A 16632-nucleotide genomic window follows, 5' to 3' on the forward strand; every position below is an offset into this window, starting at 1 on the left:
ACCAGAGACCCCATCAGTGAGAGTGGGAGCCACCAGGCTGCAGAGAAGTTACCAGAGAAGTTCCTCAAGGACCAGTCTGGTAAACAATCTTGCTTAATACTTTCATTAACTACCTTGCATAGATGCTAATGAAATTCGCTGAGGACACAAAGCTGCAAGGCATTGTCAATACAGAGGAGAGTCATGCAGTGAGAACTGAATGACCCTGAGGACTGGAGTATTAGAAATGGGATGAAATTTAATAGTACAATATCAAAGTCGTGCACTTAGGGAATGATAACAAGAAATCTGCTAAAACCCAGGAGCTCATCACTTGCAAACAGAAGAGGAGAAAAGAATCCTGTGGTGTATTAGTTAGTCACAAGGTAATTAAGAATGACTATGTGATTTTGTTGGGAAAAAGGCAAATGAATTGCTTGTATTGTATGATGTATTTGAAGAAAACAGAAAGAAGCATTAAAACAATAGCAATAATTCTGTTCCAACTGTCAAATGTAGTGAACTTTAATCATTAGAAAATAATGGAATTTTGAACTTGCTGGATAAATGAATGTTATGGTGTGCATGTGAATGCGTGTTAGAGGCCTTCTCTCTTCTTCACTCATCCTGTCTTTCTCCTTTTCTCATGAAGTTACATTGCAATCAAGTGATTTACGTTAACCTTCCCCTCCCCCAGTTATTTATTTGTCATCCAGATCTGTTTCCTGATCTAGTTCATCATGTGGCATCACAGAAGTTGTATCGGCATAGTTGGGAGGATGATGTGGGGTGCAGGAGTGCGGCTACCCAAGTCAGTTCTGCTGGCAGAAGAAACCTTTGTCCCAGTGCACAAGTCCAGCTGCCAAATGGCTGAAACCAGGCACAAAACTCTCTCACAGCCAGGTTGATGGCCACAGCTTTGAAACTCCTGCCATTTCCTTACAGCCTTTCTTTAGCCATAATGACAAACCAATTAAAATGAAATTCATCGCACTCTTTCTCTACAGCTAGAACCTCCTCTTTGTTTCCTAAAGCAAACCATTTAATTTCAATATAAAATTACACTATTCACGAAATATTAACCAGAGTCATTTATTCCTCTAAACTTCAGTTGTCCAGACTTTAGGAGGATAATAATAGGTTGAATTAACCCTTCTCAAGTGAATGTCCCATGAATGTCTCAGGCTTTTTCATTATTTCCAAAGTACGCAGGATGCAGAATATACGTCCCCTGTGTCCCACAGGCATCCTTTTTCCTGGATGTATGTCATATATCCAAAGGCGCTGGAGCAGATAAATGAACATGCTCTGCATTCTCTCTCAAAAGGCTGAAGGAAGTGCTATTGAGGACAGACTGGCTGCTCTCTCAATGCCCGTGTCATATGCAAGGCATTCTGAAGTCTTCCAACACAAGAATAGCAGCCTTGTGTATGACAGATAGAACTAGCCTTCAGGGCAAAGCCCCTGCCCCAGTTTTTAAGGCTGGCAAGGTCTGTATGTAAGATTTTAGCCCTTGTCTTTAGGGGTGAAATACTGCAACATTTTGTTTTGTCGTGATAAAAAAATTCAGTCTTAAAAAAAAATAAAAAATCCCAGTACCACCTTACAAAAACAATCAAGTGATTTAAAGTAACTGGAGAGTCTCAGATGTTAGATTGTTGCAATCTGAAAGTTAATGGGGGAATCTGGGCATCATTGCGCTGAGCAATCTCAGCTTAACTTCAAATGCTCTCCAAACTGTACTCCGCTGATTGTAAAGTGTGCTGCACTGAGTTATGTCCAATACCACATTCACTTCCAGGCTGAAGTGCACTTGAAAATCTGGAAGTCTGAGGGAGTGCAGAGCTAAGTTATTTAAATGATCTGCTTCTCTTACAATTTGAAACAGCTCTTCAGTTTTGAAATGATTAGGGTCCCAAGCCTGTACCGTTCCAACTGATTTGAAATGATTCTAGTAGGGTCTTTTTAATATACAGTAAGTACTTCATTGTGAATGAAGTCAAGCAATGGCCTATTACAAGAGTTCTAGGTATTTGAAGCCAAGTTAAAATTTACATTGGGGGTTTAGGGGAAGGTTTGATTAGTTGATGCCTGAGCTAACAATTACAGCTAGCAGTCACTGGCTGTTCAGGCGACTCAGGCTTGTCCCATCAAAGAACTTGAAGTGCCCAAATTTTGCTCAGTCCCAAATGCTGATATTCAATACACCCCCTTAACTCTTGGGGCACTGAATATCCTACAACATCTCTCCTAACTGCCCAGAACTAACTCCTAAACATGCAAAGGATTTAGACATCTACCTTCATGCCTAAAACCTGGCAGAATTCAAAAGGTAGGCAGAAATTCTCCTGCCAGAAGTTAACAGCTCACTGGGAGAGAGAGAGCCTCTGAGAAGACCTCTAATTTATTGCCTATAGGTAGGGAAGAGGCAACCTCATTAGCACGCCTGGCTCCAGTAACTGTAATACAGCACAGGAGCGGGGCACCCCTTGTCATTAGGGATAACATCTCTTCACATAGGTGTGCTCTCTCTCTGGATCAGCAAATCTTTATGTGCTTCTTGAAAACTGGAACTATGTCAACAGCAGTCCTTTCCTGGAGCGCCTGGAGGCTGATGGCTCGAGTGTTCAGCTGCGTGCCACAGCTTTAAACCCCTTGCAAAAGCAAGCTGTAACCCCAGACTTGCCATGTGCCAGGGGGTGTTTGCTCAGAAGCTGATAGAGGAAAAAAGAATAACCATTTTCCATCAGTGTTTTGTGAGAAAGGAGCAGTGCAAACAAAAAAGGTGGGGTTAAGCAGCAAAGAAGCATAAGGGTTGGAGTTTTTAAGTACTAACTCTGGCTCAGTGCAGTGGTCCAGGAGAGAGGTAGAGCTTAAGGTATTTTTCTCCCTTTGACAGTTCTCTGTAGCGGCCTCTGGAGGACCTGCTCCTCTCCAGGTGCACACAAACAGCTGCAACACTGAGCACCCCTCTGTGGTGCCTAAGTATGTTTGTAAATGAAGCGCTAAATGTACCAGTCTTCCTCTCTAAGTAAGGTGATAGAAATAAATTATGTGGAAGACTACCTTGGAAACGGCATGACACACCTTAAGGGGCTGTTAAGCTCACCTTCATTAATCACTTTGTGATGTATTTTGTTTTCTTTTCAATGTCTTTTGAAACTTTGCTTTCTGTAAAATGCAAAACTGTGCATAAAATATACATTCTAAATGTCACAGGGACTGCTCAGAGTTGAAGTTCAACCATATCAACTGCTGTTAACAACTGGAACCTGAAGGTACCAAAATGTAGCTGTGGTAAGATGCAGCTCTTCTGTACCATGTTATCCAGAGGAACCATTGCAGAGGGCAGTAGCTGTAGTACAGCTCTGTCACCAAACAGATAGGAGTCCTCATGCTTTTTGGAGGCTTATGCTTATAGACTCCAACTGTCTGTGTAACTTCCAGTCAGCTTAGTATGTCCTCTCCACAGAGGTCTTCAAGTGTTAACATGACCAGAGGTAACCCATTTTTCTCAGGTCCAGTCTCCTCCAGCTGAGATAGTAATGCAAATCTTTAACAACTAGCTTTTTGTTTTGGGCTTCTTGTCCTTTTTTGTTTCAAGAACTTGTGTTTCACGTTAAAATGAGCTGTGGAGAGAGGTGGTGATGAAATACAGTACTTCTGAAAATGAACATCGAATGCATTTCCCTGCAATTATTTGACATTTAACTTTCTGCACATATGATAAACAAACATCTGGTATTTATTTTAGAGGATGCAAGCGATTTTGTAAGTTATTGTGTGCTGTATGGCTGTGATCTGAGATAGGCAGCTGTCTCCAAACCTGAAATCATGACATTTCATTTCCATGAACAGAGTTTTAGCTTTGACTAACTGCAGTATGTTGCTAGTTCTTTTTTCAAATTTTGCTCACTTTCATTCAGATTAAAAAGTATATCTCTTCTGGAAAATGATGCCTTAGGGCCCCATCCAACAAACACAGCCTTTGATAATTGCCTATGCCGCACTGTGACTGCCTTTATGGTAAGTACAAAACTGGGAGCAGACTTGCCGATAGGAATGGGCTCCTAACTCAAGAAATGAGGAATGTCTCAAGTGTTTTTTTTTTTTCCAGGACAGAAATGTTCATGTAAAAAAAAGCATCAGTTGTTCCTACTTCCAAAATCAGTTTCTTTCCTGCGAAAGCATATTGCAAGATGCTAGCTGTTTCTACATATGAATTACTTCCTCTCTATTTATTCTGCAATATCTTTTAGCATCCTGGAAAAATATTTTTATTGCTGTCTTACTGTCTCCATAAAATGTAGGTGGGTGACACATTTTTAAGACACAGATACGCAAGGGGTGGCATATGCATTTTATTAGAGACTAGTTAAGGAGAAGGAAAAAGAATAACATTTAGCTCTGCACAATATATCATGTAGCAAATCTTAGCAAACTGCTGCATAAAGAACAACGCACAACATGCACAACTTGAAATGAATACCGCTGCTTCCTGTCGTCATATATAATCATGTCATAGTATGGAAGACCTTATTTTCAGAATGAAAATCTGCCTAGCTAAATAAAATACAGTCATTGAGGGAGCTGTAGCAAGGGAGCAGTTTTACCAGCTTTTAACACTCCTACTGTAGGTCTGTTCAACAGCCTGAGAAAATAAAGGACAAAGTGCTGGAGTTTGATTAACAACAGGAAGCTTTTTGTTGTGGGCATCTCTTGTGGCTTGAAAAGCTGTATAATCCATCACTTGACACAACATACCAAAGTAAATATTTTTAGAGAACTGTGTCATTTCCCTAGATAGCATACAGTGCTCTGAGGCGGATTAACTGTTGTGACGCTTCACTGTTCTTCTGTCAAATATTTAATTAAGCAAGAGTTGATCTTTTTTATTAGGTGTTGCTTTTGATTTGACCAATCGTATTCTCCCATGATGTATATACAACTGTCACTTAATTCCTTTATTTACTGAGCTTTAAGCAAAGAAGAATATAATGCTAAGTAAAAATGGCATAGGCTCTAGTAGAAATTCTGAAAATAGTTTCATTAATTTGGTTGGAAAATTACTTCCAAAAGTCTTTGTCCTTGAAATGAGTAGTCATTACAAGAGCACAACTCCTTGATTAATGACAGGGTGTAAATATTCATCCTGGTTTTAAGTGAACATAGTAAAGGCTGTAAACCATCTCAGATCTTTGTGCAAAATTCTCAGTGATATTTGCGGCAGCTCCATGAAGAAAATGAGGAGAAAATATTCCTGTTACTAAGATCTCTCCTGAGTCGCTGAAGTCTTTCTCATTGACCTTGACAGCAACATCCTGAAAGCCCCAGAAAAGAAAGCAGCTAATCACACGCTCAACTTCTATCCTGTGCCTAACAACTGTCCTCAGTCAGTATGCTTCACTGAACTGATGCTTATGTGACTTGGCAAAAATGGGGAAGCATGAAAGAGAAGATGAGCAAACATTCATGCCAAAGAAATAGGAATGCTTGGCAGCAAAAAGGAAATGAACTTTCTTTAGCAGTTGAAATATTCCTCACAATCTTTACCTTCTGCCCAAATCCTTTTCTGCAGCAGAAGAAACATAAATGTAAAGATTCCCCCAACTGAAAACAAAGAATAGACTCAAAGGATGCTATCACATTGAGATACTGATACTGGGATTGCAGTACTGAGCACGGTAATTTTCTTTAGAGGCAGATCAGCCAGTTTCTACAAGAGAAAATTTAAGATAATGATGAAAAAGTATGACTGATGAACATAACAGAACCTCAGTCATCATTATGGGGCTGGCTCAAGAAGGAAAAGATGCAGAAAGTGTAAGAAAAATGAAATCCAGAAACAAAAAGAAAAAAAGAAAAGACAAGAAAAAATGAAAGAAAAGGCCTCTGTGTCTCTGACAGAGAAAAGATAATGCTTGTGTGGGCTGTGTTGCATCTGGATTCATGGCACATTCTCCCACTCTTATGTTAATTTTTTTTTGCATAAATCAGAAGCAACTAATTAAAAAAGAAATATTTAATTCTGACATGTTCTTTGAACTGGTGTTCCATCTGGTTCTGTTTGAATAGTAAAATCTGCTGTGGTTGTAAAAATTGGCAAGCAGCACTCTGGTAAAGAGAAACAAAAGAGACTCAGTACAGCAGGTTAATACACTAGCATTTCAACTTGAGGCATTTCCAGAATTCAGCAAACCAAATCGCTCCAGTATGGAAACTATAAAGATCAAATGTGAAAGAGAAATGCTGCGAGTGGGCCGGGAGAAGCACTGCCACTGGTACACATTAGCTCTGTGTGATATTTTTACTGTGAGTCTTTGAAGGAGTTTGGTTTAAAAGCAAGGGCAACGCAATGCTCCCCTGAAATGGGCTCACTGTATTGTGTGAAATGCATCCAGTGCACATGCAGTGATAGGGAACGATCCTTCTGCTATTCATTTGCAAGCTCCACCTCACGCATTCATGTAGTGCTCTGATGTAAAACGATCGTTATTCAGAAGACTCAGAAAATACCTTCTTCTTAATTTATTTTTTTGCTTGAAAACTACTTAAAACCTGAAAACCAAGGTACAATAAACTCTGATAACAAAGGGAGGAAAATGTAATCGTATTGGGATTTCTATAGACTCTGGGATCTAAGTAATCAGCATCTTATGCCATTCGAACCCTCTATGAAGAGAAAGGCTGATTAACTCCCAGTGCTTTAGAAAAAGATTGTTTTACATTTTGCAGGAGCATATCTTGCTGTGAAATATTACTTCTTTAAAATGAAAACCTTTGCTTCAGCACTACATTAACTTGCAAATGGATAACCTAAGACATGTACAATGACTTGGTCAAAAAAGGAGGAATGTGAATGGCGCCTTTCTCCAGCTAAGATACTTAGGAACCCTTGCTGAGCAATAAATGAGTCAGGAACGTAATACTTTTAATTAACGTTTTCTGAATACTTATTTGTAATTTACATTTAATTTTAAACCTGAGCTTAATCCTCTGATCTGGAATGAAGACAACTATTTAGTGCAGTTTGAATGTAACCTTCCCCAGTTTGTGTCAGAAACTATAGAAAAGGGAAACTCTATAGCAATACTTGCAGAACCACTCTTTTCTGAGAGAAGGACATAATTGTAGGACTGAGCAACTAATGCACAAATGGGAAACAAGTAGTCCAAAGCTTCTCTATCAGACTGCTTCACATGTGAATAACTGGGCTTTGTGTGGAAAACACTGATTTTCGCCTATAAAGTTCTTCTGTAGCATTTTTTTGCCAGCTGCTGTCCTGTTAAAATCAGAGGCTACAGGCAGCAGGGCTTGATTTATAATACATTTTGGTATTTTGAATACAAGTACAATATTACACATGCATAAACACACAGAAATAACCTCTGCTTCTTCCTGTTTTGCAGCATACCTATGCTAATTGGGTAGGAAGCTGGTAAGTGAGGGGATGATACAATATGCAGGATTAAGCCTCTACTGTCTCAGACAGCACACCTTGATGGTGTAGACAGATCTGGCCATGCAATCACTGTGTCCAGAAAGAGTTCCACTGAAATCACTGGAATTTGCTACACTTGGATATTTTTGAAAGTTCAGGCTTTGGGTTTTCTATAAAAAAATAGCAACAAAATGGGGAAAAACTGCCAGTGCCTAAGATTTAATACTTTTTAAGCCTAATTTCACTGGCAATTGGAATACGTGTATAACCTGTGTCACATAGAATATATGTATCTTCTTGTGATCAGCTTTCTCATCTTGGAAAATCGGCACAGTCTCTTTAAATCAGTCAGTCATCCACAGGAGTCTGCATTCATTTATTCTCTGTTAAATGGAACTGTCAGTTTTGTTGCACCAAAATTCGATTTTCTATTTCATACACATTGTATATGATGATTTTAATTTACTACTGGGTCACCAAGCAAGTCACTGCTTTTTTAAAATATGAGTTTCTGCTGCCTTCTAGAAAAATGTCAGGTAGCTGCAGTTAGATGGTGTGGTGAGGATACTGTAAATGTACAGGGGAAAATGAGAGACAAAGACTATATCTGCGAAGATCATTTTGTTTTTTCCTTGGTATATGTCCCTCATAGCTCTGAGGAAATGCACACATGTAGATGAAATACTTCTGAGGCTGTGATTTGGAAGACCCGCTGCTGAGAGTGGTGCTCTCGTCCCGTGCCGGAGGAAGAAGGGGGACAGCAGAAGGGAGGGTGAAAGCCAGTGACTACCGAGACAACTTCCCCTCTGGTGCTAAAGCAAACCAGGGAGACTAGCTGCCCCCAGCTCTGCCCTTCCTTCAACAAAGCCCGCTCAAACTTCAGCCACGGGGATTTCATTTCCAGGGTTTCCCTGGCCAAAGAATGGTGCCTGGTCTGTGTACCCCCATCTGGCCTCTCTAAAAGTCGTTCTATCTCCAGCTATGTAAAGAGCAAAGCTATTGATTTTTCAGTGCCATGGCTTTTTAAAATAAACACAGGATGTATTTTCTTAGTTAAGCATGTCATGAAAGAGGGGAACACTCCTATGGACAGTTAATTTTTATGGCCTGATAAGAGCATTTTAAAATTATTCTGTGCTATGTCAGCCCTTTAGCACATATAGCTTGAATTTGATAGGATTTGCAATGGAAGAGTCTGCTCCTGTCTGCATTAAGGCTGAAAGCCACCTTAGTCTATAGTACAATAATCTATAACCTAAATACGACCTGCTAAAATACGCCCAGGTTTTATACATGATAAGACATATTGATCTTTCGAGCAGCTCCAGAGGATCTGCACCAGAAATGAATTTGGCCCAAACTGTTCAACACAGGAGGCTGCAACGAAGAGAAAGACCAGACTACATAGGTACAGCTGGCTGGTGGAAGTTATGTGTAAACAGAGCTTCTCTGATGAGAAGACGGTTGTTCCTGAAAACAGAGGAACCGAACCTCCACGTAATGTTTGGTCAACTGTGTTTTCTCTGCTAGTAGGTTTTGTTTATTAGGCAGTTATGAAGTTTACTCTGATGCCTTTTAAAAGAGTTTTTTAAAACCTTGAATGAAAACATTAGAGGTAAAGCAAAAATGGAAGTATTTCCCTGCTGAAATATACTTCTCTTTTTTTTTTTCTTTCTTTTTTCATGGGAAGAAGACAAATTGCTTTCTGAAGGGCAGGTATTTACCACTTGGAAGAAATCTCATTTATCCTTCCACTTTACCTATCTTGCTACTGCTGTGAAAATGTCACCTAATGGGCAGAACAGAATTAAACTGGGACAGAAAAGCAGGATGACAAAAGGACAAGGGAGGCAAATAATAGCTCAGCAACACAAAATCTGGAGCATGGATGCTGGGATGGGGAGGGCCCATAGGACTCATGAACTCTTCAGCTTCATACTACTGTGCAGGTGCGGAAAGAGTGAATAAAAATGCACAATCGCCTCTGCAAAGCACTCAGCAGTACACCTATCATCTCCAACCCAGGGTCGGCCCCGTGAGAACAGAGACCTTTAGCTCAGTAACAACTCTGCTTATTATAACATGCCTCAGCTGTGCGTTCCTACCCAAGGCTGTGTTTCTAGCCACTACCCTTAGTCACTTAACTTCTAGCCTTGAGCTCTCCCTCACCCGCAGTTTGACACCTGTCTGGTCTTGTAGATTAATTTATTTCTGCTGGACTCAGAAAAATCTCCTTCTGAGATACCTTCCTCCACATCTGCAGAAAGTCCTGGCTGCAGTGGAGCAGATGTGTTGCAGTGCCTGGTAGCTCGGTGGGCAAGGCTGCCTCAGCCCCACAGGGTCTGCAAGCCACCTGGGAGAGAGCTCCCCTACCAAGCAGCATGGCACAAACAACTGATTTTTTGGCTTGATGGCAGTTTAAAAACCAGCAAACAATAGCAAATGTTTTGAGTCAAGCCAATCACATGAACCTGGTGAACAGAAAAAAAAAATGAGAGCGAAGAATTATTTTGTATAGAGCTTTTTTAAATGGCTTTAATTTCTGTGAAAGTAGAGGAAAAAGATGTTGTGATTTAAAAAAAAAACAACTGTGGTGTTTAGTTTAAAACCACATTTAAAGGTTTTAATTTCTTTCCCTCCTGGAACCAACTAGTGAAAGTGAGATAAATTTACAAAATTATTTCAGTAGTTGCTGAATCAGTGCTTTTGCTGGACACATTTTTAATTTGCTATCTCAGCTCTATAGGGCCATCTGTCTTGCAGCCGTTGAGGGGATGTAGGGCTGGACTGGGAAGTGGATGCATAGGTAATTACAGAGTTATATACAAACTACTCAGATCTCTGCATAATGGATCCCCTGAAAGAACTGAAACTATTATAATGATTAGGCTGGCAGTGGAGGCTCGGAGGGGCTCTGCTTCTGCTGCTCCTCCATATGTTGCATGCAGGATTGCTCGAAGCCACGCAGGACTCCCCTCTGTATTAGGGCTGATGCTGAAACGTAACAGAGGGAGGTAGAGAGGATTTTCTTCTAAACTGCATTTTGCACCTGCACTTCTGGAGCAATAAGGCTGCCAACAGTTTTGCACAGTTCTCTGAGCATCCCTTCAGCCTCCCCAGAGTGATAAATCTATGGCTGGGAACTTTCTGGTACTAAAATAGCTCTTAAAGCACTTTGAATAATCAAAAAAACCTTCATACTTTGTAGGGCCCTTTTATTTCTTCTTCTCCCTCTTGTCTAATTTCAGTACTTGCCTTTGTGAAACTCTACCATTTATTCCCATGTCACAGTAAATAAAGGTACGAATGTATCCTGCTGGGTCAATTAACCCCGGTTCTGCGCTGTGTCACAGTCTGTACTGGCTGTGATTTCCAGAAAGGAATATTCTTTTGTCATTCTTTGCCCATGTGAGAAGTATGTTAAGACCGTAAGATAACTGTAACACTTTTCCACACAAAGCTAACTGCTTTTTGTAATTTCTGGAGTGCAGTTATGAACTGTAAAATGACATGAACCAAATACATGACTTGTATTCTAAAGTGGTAGAGAAGACAAAGGACTGACGGTTTTTGTGCTTTCATGTCAGTGTGCTCCTTAATGATGGGCAAGCCCTGCCACAAAGCCTCTGAACTTCAGCTCTCAGGCAGTCCTTCAAAGGCTCGGAGAACTGGGAGGCTGAGGTTTCCCAGGTTTCATGTTATTCTACACAGTAATATGATGCACTTCACTGCAATATCAAACTCCAAAATAAACAGAAATAATAAGAATAAAAATAACAGGCATTGTTGGCTTGCACTTCCTTGAGCTTTCATGTGAAATATTTAGATAAGCTTGCTTGGTAAAGTCAACCTAAACAGCTGCCTGATATAAGAATAAACCTGTTAATGAAACAAACGTGCTGTGCAGCAGCATATATAAATACTGACTATATTTTTAAGTGAATACCTGATAAGGAAATAAGCTATGACACAGATGAAAGGTTGAGACACCGAATGATGAACTGCAACTATTTTCAGAAGTGCTACAGGAATAAATCTGTACTAATCTATATCAGCAATGCATCGTTCCGGGTTTCGCTTACAAAGGAGCAAATAATAAGGAACGTCGGTTAGTGCAAATGTAAAGGAATGAAGACAAATGTGGAAGGAAAATTCCACCTCAGAGGTCCCTCTCATTCTGGTGAAGTAGTGTATACATAGAAGTGTTTTAAATCAATGGAAGTGTATTTTCCTTGCACAGGAGAGTTAGTGTTAAATAAACAACTGATATTTCAATCAGTGGAGGCGAGGGGGATCTCCCAGGTTGCTTATTGAGGAGGCCTATTCTTAACTCTCTCTGGCCTTTTTCCAGATACCTAAATGCTGCAAGATGCAGACAGAGAATTTTGCACAACATCAGCTGATATTTCTAGGGCTGACCAATCTAGAGGTCTAGAGAAACACTCCGCAAGAGTCATAGGTGCCAAAGGGATGGGTGGGGGATGAGGTGGAGATGGGCAGGCAGAGGCCGGAGGGAGCGACCAGACCTGCTCCCAGTGCCAGCCTCTGACTCCATCTGATTCCACGTGATACCAGATCTGTGACCTGCTGAAAAACCCAGCAGTACAAATTTGGGCTGGATTAGCCATTTCTGTTATATTAACCAGAACACACAATAAGGACTTCATCTTAGCATATGGCCTTATGTCAGCTGCAGAATGACAGATAATACCCAATCCAGAGTATAATGTCTATTTATGTTAACCCCCTGTTAACCTTTTTTTAACAAATTTGAACTGGCAGAGTGTGTTTATACCATAGTGCTTTTTGTTTTATGGCTGCAAAGTTTTGATCTGATACTAGGATTCTTAAAGCTGGATTTATGGTTTTGTCAACCCCAGCCATAATATGAACTGAAGATCTTGTGTTATTAACAAACATGCTTTGCTTTCTGGGCAAGCTGGACGTCTTGCTCAGTGTTACAGGATGAGAGAAAAATTGTGCCACCCAGAAACTATCATCCAGCTTGGTGGGAGTGTAAAGATTTGTGTTATATGCATTAGAAGAAACATTTTGATAGAAAACATACAGATTCTGCAGTAAAAGCACCCAGAAGGTGTTGCTCTTTGTGGGTTTGAAAACCCCATCATTATGAGGATTGATGATAGCACAGTTTCCCAGTGACCCTGGTAATAAGCAATCAGTCTCCCTTCAAAACCGCACACACGTGGGTCTCAAGTGTCTTTAGCTGATGGCACCTATCCGGCCAGGCGCTCCTCCTGGAGCTCCCCCTGCTCCTGCGCTGCCCTGCGGGGCTGCTGGCCACGACCCATCAGGGCGACCCTGCAGAGCGGACCGTGGGTCCTGCTCAAAGGCTTCAAAAATAAGATGCAAAAAGTTCCCAAAATATAAAGATTTCGCATGTTACTTTTTCAGATGAGTGTAAACGTAACTGCTGTTCTTAAATGCGAACATTAAATCTACTCTGTAAAAACACAATTACTACTGCCACGGCAGAAATCAGTCGTCCCTTTTGAAGGAATGCCTTGAAAATGCAATCATAAAATCCCTGCACGTTATGGATTTCATTAACATTGTACTCCCCTAGGATTCCCAATTGCACAATAACAGGAGTTCTTTAAATTTTAAATACCACAGACAGGAACAGTTTCACTAAAACCAGATGTGAAACCCTCGCACTGGCCTTCTTACCGGTTCTAAGTACTGAAACTGGCTGGTAATTGATACCTATTAACATGTTTGTTGTTCAGATTACAGAAATGGAAACACTATACTATTTTTCCTGTGAAAGGATACATTAATGAGGGACAATGACTTACGCTGCAATGGCAGCTCCCTGCTCTTGATTAAATTAAAGGGCTGTTTTTATTTTTTATTTTAAATTATGCTATTTCACACTGAAGGGCAGCCGAGTGTGTGAAACCTAAGTGTAATAAACAAGTAGACTGAGCTTAAGGTTGAGGAGCTAATAACATCCCATATGACAATAAACTAACTTCATGTTTATTTTTGGCAGCCCTTGCCTCATGCATATCTTTATTCCATTCATATTAGAAAATCCACAGACTTTATGAATGTGTTTTTAAAGAAAAAAATTCAATCATCTGGAGTGACTCTGTTTCTGATTATGGAGTCACTCCAAATCTCAAGTTAGTCAAGCAATTTTAAACAGTGTGTTTGAGGGTAAAAATAAAATGGAGAAAGTACTGTGTAGACTTATGGTGTGACAGTGCTATGGATATTTTGAATCTAAGCTTTGACATTTATTTCAAAACAACTAAGGAGAGGAACGGACAGACAGCTTTCACTTAGCAGAGCCCGGTAAGCAGGCAGCATTCAGATGAACTCAGGAGTTAGTACCTTGTCAGCCACAAAGGAGCAATCTAGTTTTTGCACCAAAGAATGGGTTCCATGCCCACCGATAGAATTCATGCAAATCTATTACTAACAACAAGCCAACACTATTTTCCTAATTCTTTTCAGCCAAATGGTCCGAAAGACGTCAACACCTCAAAGGAGACAATCATATCGCATGCCCTCTAGACGTCCTCTATAGATACCAATCTCCCTTTGCTGATACTTAACTGAGGTTTTCTGTTTCTTTTGTCTTAGCAAAAACATTAACCTTGAAGGGAGGGGTAAAAGGAAGGGAAAGGAGAACTATAATATTTCCCTTATACAAAAAAATGATACACTAAGGAAATCAGTATTTGGAGCTGAATTTTCAAGCTGCTTCGCCCATGTGTGATTGTACATATCTCATATATATGCCCTAGTTGCATATGCATATACGCAGTTTGAAGGCAGACATCACTACTTTACAAGCTGCAGTGTGTGTGCAGGTATGGAAACCTGCAATCGTGAAAAGATTAATGAATACTGATACACGCAAAATCTTTGTCTCTCAGATAAGGGCATATAAGCATAAATTTTCACTTTAAAAGTTCCAAGTTCAGCATTGCTGTATCCTTCAGCCTGTTTTTGCTGTTGAATATTTTCTAGAGTTCTTGCACTATGCAACAAAAATCCATTTACGTTGTACTGCACAAAAGCAAATACTTCAAATAAATGACTGGTTTACAATAGCACACAGAACAAAATAGAACAAAGTGACCTCAGTCCTTCATATACAAGTGTCTTCCTCCTTTATAAAATATTATGTTTTTTTCAACGGGTAATTTCAGAGTACTTTATTAGTTGTGTGTCCTTGGTTGTTTGTCTGTAAGCTCTTATGGAGATGAACATCTGTTCCTGGGGATATCTGTACAGAGGAAACATGGGATTTCAATATTTTATCCAGATACAAACTTGCAACATGTGCTTACTGCCAATGGCATCAAGCCTTTGTAGAAGATGGCGGTTCATATGTGCAAGGACCCTGTTGCATGATGGTCTGAAGCGCTTAACAGCCATCTCAAGACTGTCAATTATGTTTAACAGGAAAGCATTTAGAACACATTTGGAAGTTTGAATTAGCAATGTTAGCATTGAATTAAACCATAATAAATAAGCATAAGAATTAATATCCTCCTGACACAAATGGACCCAAAGATGAGTTAAACCGTTCTACTTTGTGAAAAGCCAGGGCATGGCATACTCATTCTCCAAACTATGTTGCTTCTGCTACATAGGTTGAGTGGTAGAAATGATTAACAGTTCTTCTGCAACATGTGTTAAGCACACCTATTCAATGCAATGAATCTTCAAGCAAGACTTTGTAGGCTCGGTCTTGCAAACAAGACCCAGATCTGCAACAAATTCTGCTACAGCCTAGTTGCTCTGTCGTGAACTCTGCCTGGGGGGTGCGGGTCCCTCCACATGGGCCCTGGGCAGTGGAGGAGATGCCCTAGGGCTAGACTGCTCAGGGAAATGGTTCATGCTGCGTTTTCCAAACCAGGGGCTGGGTGAAGTAGGCGAGAACTGTGGCGTGAGCAGTACAGCATACAAATAACCACCAACTTCTTGGCTGATGTGGTAGCTGGAGGCAGTGTAAAGCTGCTAAAAATTATGCTCAGTGGTTGTTTCAGCCCCTGAGCACCCTGGTTTATGGCAGAAGGCAAAGGAGGCTGAGAAATTCATAGGCAGGAGGCCTGAGGTACCCTGAGCTGTTTTAAGCATAAATCCCAGATTAGCTTGGATTCTGTTATGTGTTTGTTATTAAAAAAGTTAATGGTTAAAAAAAGTCCTTTGAAACTTTTCTCAGAAAGATCTAGTTCTAAGTGAAAGGATTAAGCAATATATGTATGTATGTAGTCATCATAACTTAATAAAGTTAATAAGCACACAGAACACATGAATGAGATTTGACTAGCTCTCTTGTTTTGATTATCCAGTCATAAATACGTAAGTGACAGCAGAAAAGAAGGAAATAAAGAAAAAGTGGTGGCCCTCTGACCAGATGAAACACATGGAATTTGATTCTGATGCATTCCACCCTTTTTCCATGCGCATTCCAAGGATTGCAAGCGGCAATGATTAATAACAAGCTTTGCACTTAGATAAGGCTGGGGAGATTTTGACATTTATTCTTAAGTAAGGAAAAAGGATCAACAGATTTTTTTTGCCACTCTGAAGTCTGATTAGGTCCATCATACACGGTTACCAATTTGCCAGAGCTCAGGATGTATAGGGGCCCCTAAGCAGGACACCTGAGAGTCCCATTGTGTGCAAAGGATCAGAAATGAAAGATTTCCCCCTCTTTCTTCCCTTTAGTAACTACTACTCAACATGTTTTTAAGCTTTCTTGCAGACAGCAAACCTCACAGGAAACATCAATGCGAACATTTGTATGGACAGCTAATAAGGCATTGTTTTTATATGCCAGTTAGTAATTTCCTATAGAAAACAACAGAAGCAGGAGGAATGCTTCAAATATATGAACAAGTTTTCAATATTAATAATATTGATCTAATATGCTCAAGCCTTTCTCTTAGCTTTTGCCAACAGAAATAAAATCTAGATCGTAACTACGAAGTGCAAGTCAAACTACAATTGATACATATCAGTATTTTTTTCAACTAATGATATTAATACCTGCCTGCTAGTATAGATTATTTGTATACAGTAATTCACATGAGTAATTCTAACCTGTTCAGGAATCGTATGCCATTAAGCTATGGACCTGATGACAAATAGCAAACAACAAGCCTAAGTAGATGAACTGAACTCAAGGAGTCTCTTCCTGGGGTCAAATGTTTGCAGGATTTCTCCTG

The 16632-nt window shown here is 40.1% G+C and overlaps 1 protein-coding gene across 4 annotated transcripts in view; it reads right to left on the bottom strand.

Moving 5' to 3' along the window:
- The window catches only part of NRP1 (neuropilin 1), a 114773-nt gene that overhangs the window by 34771 nt on the left and 63370 nt on the right, over window positions 1–16632 (bottom strand). The window lies entirely within an intron of this gene.

Source organism: Nipponia nippon, unplaced genomic scaffold (assembly GCF_047370975.1).
Source record: "Nipponia nippon isolate SJK-2023a ecotype South Korea unplaced genomic scaffold, ASM4737097v1 scaffold_1, whole genome shotgun sequence".
NCBI lineage: Eukaryota > Metazoa > Chordata > Aves > Pelecaniformes > Threskiornithidae > Nipponia > Nipponia nippon.